The following is a 6,560-nucleotide window of genomic DNA, read 5'->3' as shown; positions in this document are numbered from 1 at the left end:
TTTGTTTGGTTATACATGCACTGGGTACAGTCAGAAGCATGGGAGGGTGAGAGAATTCACCAGAGCCAGAGCGGGGGAGCAGCAGCAGAAGGACCGAAGTACACTGCTGAGGGGAGCAGCAGGCGGCAGAGAAAGTTGCTCACCATGTGGGACCCTCCTCGGTGCCGGGAGCAGCGGGATCGAACCGGCTGCAGAGGCTGCAGGTAGCTTCGCAACCCAGCGCTCAACCGCTGCGCCACCGGGGAAGCCCTATCACTTTTTTTTTTTTTAAGATTTATTTATTTATGGCCTCCCGGTGGCGCAGCGGTTGAGCGCTGGGTTGCCAAAGCTGCCCACAGTCTCTGCAGCGCTGGTTTGATCCCCGGGCATGGGCAAGGATCCCACATTTGCGTGCAGACCTCTCCTGCAGCCCACTGCTCCCCTCAGCAGTGTACTTCATCACTCTGCCTGTTCTGCTCTCCGCTCTGGCTCTGGTGAATTCTCTCACCTCCCACGCCTTTTGACTATACCCAGTGCTTTATAAATCAATCAATCAATCAATCAATCCAATCAATCTTAAAAAAAAAAAAAAAGCCCAGGACCAGATCGTTTCAAAAAAAAAAAAAAAAGATTTATTTATTTATGATTACAAGGCCAGAGGTGTGGGAGGTGAGAGGATTCACCAGAGACAGAACAGGGAACAGAACAGACAGACAGACCCAAGTACACTGTTGAGGGGAACAGTGGGTGAGTCAGGAGAGGTCTGCTGCGCCATGTGGGTAGCTCCCTGGCTGGGGATCAAACTCACGCTGCAGAGGCTGTGTGATAGCTTTCACAACGCTGCGCTCAACCCCTGGCGCCACCAGGGAGGGACCTATATATTATTTCTTATTTTATTATCATCTGTCAATATTGTTGTTCATGTCCATTTCTCAAAAGCAACCTATTATAAGTACTGTATATTTGCTAAACTGAATTGTTTTGCTAGATGTCTCAAATTCTCAAATTATTTAAAAAAAGGCTATTAGCCTAAAATATATTAGTACACTGGGAGACTAATAAAAACATATAAACCTAATGATTAGAAAGCCCTTTGCTTCCCAGAAAAACATTTGTTCAATGTAAAGACAGATGATACCATCTCAAATCCCAGTAGTTATGCATCATTCATCTTTGGTAACAGAAAAGTCAGTTGCAATTACATATTGAAATACCATCTTGTGATTTTGGAGTTTACATATGATGTCAGAAGTGAAAGATAATGTAATCAAGAAGATCATAAATAACTAGTACTCTTCTGGGGAAAGACGGTCCCAGGAGTTCATAATGATTGCACTAAATAGGGAATTAGAGTAAAAATCATTTCAACACCTTGTGATCAAAACAAGATTACACACTTGAGCATAATTATTCAACAAGTATTTATTTGTCATTATATTCCTAGTATTTTAGCTCACATCATGAAACATTTTTTTGTCCTGAAGGACTATTAGATTTGCTTATAATCTACAATTTCTTGTTGCTCAATTTTAGTGCAGTATAATTATAATGTATGACATAAAGACATTGGTTTTACACATTTACAGTTTGCAGAGAATAGACTATCTAACCTTTCAATAGAAAAGCTTATTTCTAACAAAAGAAAATCCTGATGATTTTTTTTTTAAGATTTATTTATTTTATACAAGCACTGTGTACAGTCAGAAGCGTGGGAGGTAAGAGATCACCAGAGCCAAAGCAGGCAGCAGAACAGGCAGACTGATGAAATACACTGCTGAGGGGAGCAGTGGCGGCAGGTGAGGTCTGCGCACCATGTGGGACCCCTCCTCCGGAGGCCGGGGAGCAGCCGGGGATGGAAACCGGCGCTGCAGAGGCTGCGGGCAGCTTTGCAACCCAGGCTCAACCGCTGTGCCACCGGGAGAGCCCAGATGCTTGAGACTCTAAATTTTTAATAAACTCAAAGGTGTAGTCAGTGCTGCTGGTCCAGAATATATAGCAATTTGATAATTTGGTTTACTGGCTACTAATTTGGAAACTAAACCAGAGGTGGAATATTCTGCTAATCTGGATAAAGAAGTTGTGCTGTATTACTGAAAATATGTTAGAAAGAAATGAGAATCGAAAATGAATCAATGATGGACTACTTTCATGGAGAAAGCTTCTTTCCATTAAAAAAAATACATTTTGTTTTCCAAAAAATAAATGCTTTTGAAAAATTAACCTGTGACTTATTGAGTGGATTTCCCTGTAGATCTCCTACTTGTGTTTCAATTTTGATAAGGAAATTTGGGTCAGCATCAGAGTCACAAAAAGCCACAAATGTTATCAAGCAACCTGTGCTGATCACAGTTCTAACAGAGGAGCTGTTGTCCCTGCCCCAGTAGTCACTAGTCAGCCAGATTTTCTCTTCCCAGCTTGTCATGCTGACAGTCAGCTTTCCCACAAAGGGGGTTTTGTTAAGAAACCCTTATTTAATATCAACTCTCCTTAATAATGGAGGAATGGGTAAGTTACTTAAATAGTTAAAAACAGACTACTAGTAGACTTACATTTTAATACTAAAAGAACTCAGTTATTCTGCCTTTATACTCTAATCACTCTCTCCAGAGTCAGTAACTGTTAGTAGAACAGCCATATATCATGATATATAGCCCTGGATTTTAGGATCTACTCCACTTGACATATCATAGATATTTTGTGCTGTGACTCAAGCACTATCTTCCCAGAGAAAAGTTATGTAGTTTAAACAAGAGATTCAGTTTTGTGTTGCCTACTCTGAGATGATCAGAGTCCTCCTGTAGAGAAAAACCTGACAACCGGAGAAATCCTGGTGACATCAGCCTTTTTGTAAACTATCATGGGCCATGTTTTCTGTGTTTCTAGGACCATACTTATTCTTTGTATTTTTTCACTTATTGTTTTTAACAATTTGTTGAAGGACAAAACACACAGCTCTGCCTATGAACTCACAAAGACTGTAACAGTTGAAGGTATTCAGAGTGTTACTAGCATTCATCTGGGTCATTTTCTTATAAAGTCCTTCTCAGACAAAGGCAAGAATTCTAGCAGAAATCCATACCCTTGTTCCCACTTAATTATATCATTTTATTATTCGATCAGAGGAAGTATGTAAGGTGATATCCTTTCAATTTACTATCCTGAAGAGTATTTTCAAATTGCGCTCTTAACCTGGTAAAGACTATTTCTCAAAGCTTAAAAATAGAGCTTCTATCATATTTCTTTGCTTTTTCCAGCAAACCAAAAGGTTTCTTTCTATTTAGACCAATGATTGTGTAAATATTTATGTCTTCCCTCTATGAACTTAAAATGTTCCTACATTTTAACCATTAATCAAAAACTTCCATAATGTAAAACAATAGTAATAATAACTAATTCTAATAGGGATTAGAATTTTGAAGCCCAAGGTTGAAGAGTAAATCAGCTTAAGAGTTGAGGCGAAACAGAATGCCTGGATCATAAAAGATTTCAAAAATATTTATTGCCTAGCTTATTTGTAGACATTTGAGTGTAAATTCATGCTTGGATATCTTGGTTGTTCTTGTTAATTTATCTCACTCTTATTTGCAAAAATTTTATTTCCTGATGTCATTATATCCTCAATGCTGAACTTTCTAAGCCTCAGGCTATGTCTCAGTTTGACTTCCTTCAGAAAGCCTTTTTCCATGTGTACTTTCATCTTAATCCATGGATTTATATATAGGTTAAGTGAATTGAACATTTTCCCACAAACTTGTCTCCTCTGGTTGTTGCAAGTTAGAGTTGCTAGAGTCTCAATGGATGAATGAAACTTTTTAAAAAATGATCTTTTGGGTCAGGTGGACACAGGCCTGCAGGTTACGGTTGCCAAGTACTTATGATTTCAAGTATTCTGCATTTTTGCTGAATTGTAGATGAAGCACTTGGATAATGAATGAACAAGAACATTACAATTATACGAAAAGTTTCAAGTTGAAGAATACTCAGTTTTTACTCTCACCCAGCAGTGTTACTATTTATTTAAACACTTCCCTTTTGGAAAGACCCTCGGCCAGTGGTCCAGAACTGAGCAGGTCATGCTGGTGTATCTGCAAACTGATGAGAAAAGGACATCCTACAAAAAATATTGGCCCTGTGGGACATCTTAAGCTGCAGGATACACATGGGTGGAAAGGAACAGTTCTGACCAAGTGCCTATAATTTTCTTTGTATCTTATAAAATACTATGGCTTTACCATGCTTATAGACTAGAAACTTATAAAGAGGAAAGAGTTTCTGGCTTGAAGTTCCCCCTGACAGAACAACTGCAACATCTTGAATCAGCACTGCACACCTCGCAGATAAGATGATTGCCAAAGCTGTAGAGCACATGCCTGGCGAAGGTTCTTAAGGCCAGGGGAATGCTACAGATGATGATGGATGTGTGTATTATACTACCTATGAGAAAGACCCTGTCTTATATGTGTACCTGTTCTTAGATGACTATAAAGGAGAACTTTTGTATGCAACTGATTCCAAAGATTTACCTCCAGCAGAAAGGGAATCAGAAGCTGTGAAAAGCGCAGTAGGCAAAACTAGTGGATACGCCAAAGAGACAGCTCAAAAGGACTGGCATGGTCAGTCATGAAGTGGAGGCAAACCCTTCTCTACTTCACCAGGTTTGATGATGAACTCCATTTGCATGTTTTCGATTTGTTAAAACATGCTAGAGCCATCAGGAACTCTGACAAATTTGTATATAACTATTAAATGTATATATTGCTATAGATGTAACAAAACACCAAATAAGGGTGTTGCCTTGATAAGTTATGATCAACAGCTGATCTTTTTTATTTTCAAATCCTCAGCTTTAGTTGTCTATTTGAATGTATTATTTTTCCATTTGTTTTGATTCCTAGCTAGTCTTTATTATTTTCCCCATCACCATCCCTTTTACAACTGACCCTCTCTACACCACCTCCATTTTAAATGTGAGAAACATCAGTTTGCTACTTTGTTCATTAGTGTCTACTATTTTGTTATGTATTTTGCTTTGTCAAATAATCTGCTATGTAAATGTCGAGTATTTGTCTTTTTCACTCTGACTTCATTTACTACACTTAATTCCTTCACACTCTTTTCATTTCACTGTGAATGGAAACATTTCATCTTTCCTTATGACTGAATAGTATTGATTCTCTTATATGAGATTGTCCAGTTTCCCCAGCACCACCAATTGAAGAGATACTGTTTTCTCCATTTTATGGTCCCAGCTCCTTCATCATGAATTAAGTATCAATATATGCATGGATGTATTTCTTGGCTTTTGAGTCTGTCCATTGATCCATGTGTCTGTTTTTATATCAATGCCATATATTTTGCTTACTGATGCTTTATAGTTAGGTTCAACTTCCAGTTCTAAGACAAGTAAGTACTTGGGATGTAGAAAAAATGGTATAAGAGTAAATCCTAGAGTCCTCATCACAAAGGGCATTTTTTCCCTTCTTTTTTCTTTTTTATTATATATGTATGAGAAGATGGATGCTATTCAAACCTATTGTAATTGTTTCATAATTTATGTAAATCAGATCATCATATGGTTTTTATTTTTCTTTTTGTTGATGTGTTGGGATTACATTAATTGATTTTTGGATGTTGAACCATCCTTGTGCCCTGGAATAAATCCCATTTGGTCATGGTAATTATCTTTTTGATGCATTGATGGATTCTGTTGGCTAGGATTTTATTGAGGATTTTTATATAAGTGTTCATTAGAGAGATTGGCCTGTAGTTTTCTTTTTATGTGTTGTCCTTGTTTGGTTTTGGTATTAGTGTAATGTTGGTTTCATAAAACGTATTTGGTATATCCCTTCTTGATTTTTTTAAGAGTCTGTGTGTAGGACAGGCACTAGTTCGTTTCTGAATGTTTGGTAGAATTCATTCGTGAAGTCGTCTGGTCTTGGGCTTTTGTTTTTGGGTGGGTTTTGTTATTGTTTCAATTTCACTGTTTGTAACTGGTCTGTGTAGGTGTTCTATTTGTTCTTTATCTAGCTTTGGATGATTGTATAGTTCCAGGAATTTGTCCAACTCTTCTAGATGTTTGAACTTATTTGCATGTAACTGTTCACAGTAATCTCTGTTATTCTTCTGATTTCTGCTGTGTCTGTTGTAATTTCTCTTCTTTCATTTATGATCTTATTTGTTCTTTCTCCCATCTTTTCTTTGTGAGCCTGGCTAGAGGTTTGTCTATTTTGTTTGGTTTTTTTTTTTTTTTTTGAAGAAACCAACTTTTGACTTCATTGATCTCTTGGGATTTTTTTTAACTTCTATTTCATTATTTCTGCTTTGACCTTTTTTCTTTTATTTGTAAAAATAAAATGTAAATAATATTTAAATGTAAAAATAATAAAATGTAAAAAATATTTTACATCATTGCTCATTTTAAAAAATGTTTGCTTTTGGCCTCCCTGTGGCGCAGTGGTTGAGTGCGGGTTGCAAAGCTGCCCACAGCCTCTGCAGCGCCAGTTCGATCCCCGGCTGCTCCCCGGCCACCAGAGGAGGTCCCACATGGCGCGCAGACCTCTCCTGCCGCCTGCTGCTCCCCT

At 37.9% G+C, this 6,560-nt stretch overlaps 1 pseudogene; it reads left to right on the top strand.

The window, feature by feature from the left end:
• The first annotated feature begins 2,472 nt into the window (after window positions 1-2,472).
• LOC119253862 (spindlin-Z-like) lies at window positions 2,473-4,725 on the top strand (annotated as a pseudogene).
• Window positions 4,726-6,560: the final 1,835 nt, after the last annotated feature.

Source organism: Talpa occidentalis, unplaced genomic scaffold, assembly GCF_014898055.3.
Source record: "Talpa occidentalis isolate TD23 unplaced genomic scaffold, MPIMG_talOcc4v2.1 talOcc4.2148, whole genome shotgun sequence".
Lineage (NCBI taxonomy): Eukaryota > Metazoa > Chordata > Mammalia > Eulipotyphla > Talpidae > Talpa > Talpa occidentalis.
The sequence above is the reverse complement of the archived record's forward strand: the minus strand, read 5'-3'. Positions and strand labels throughout refer to the sequence as shown.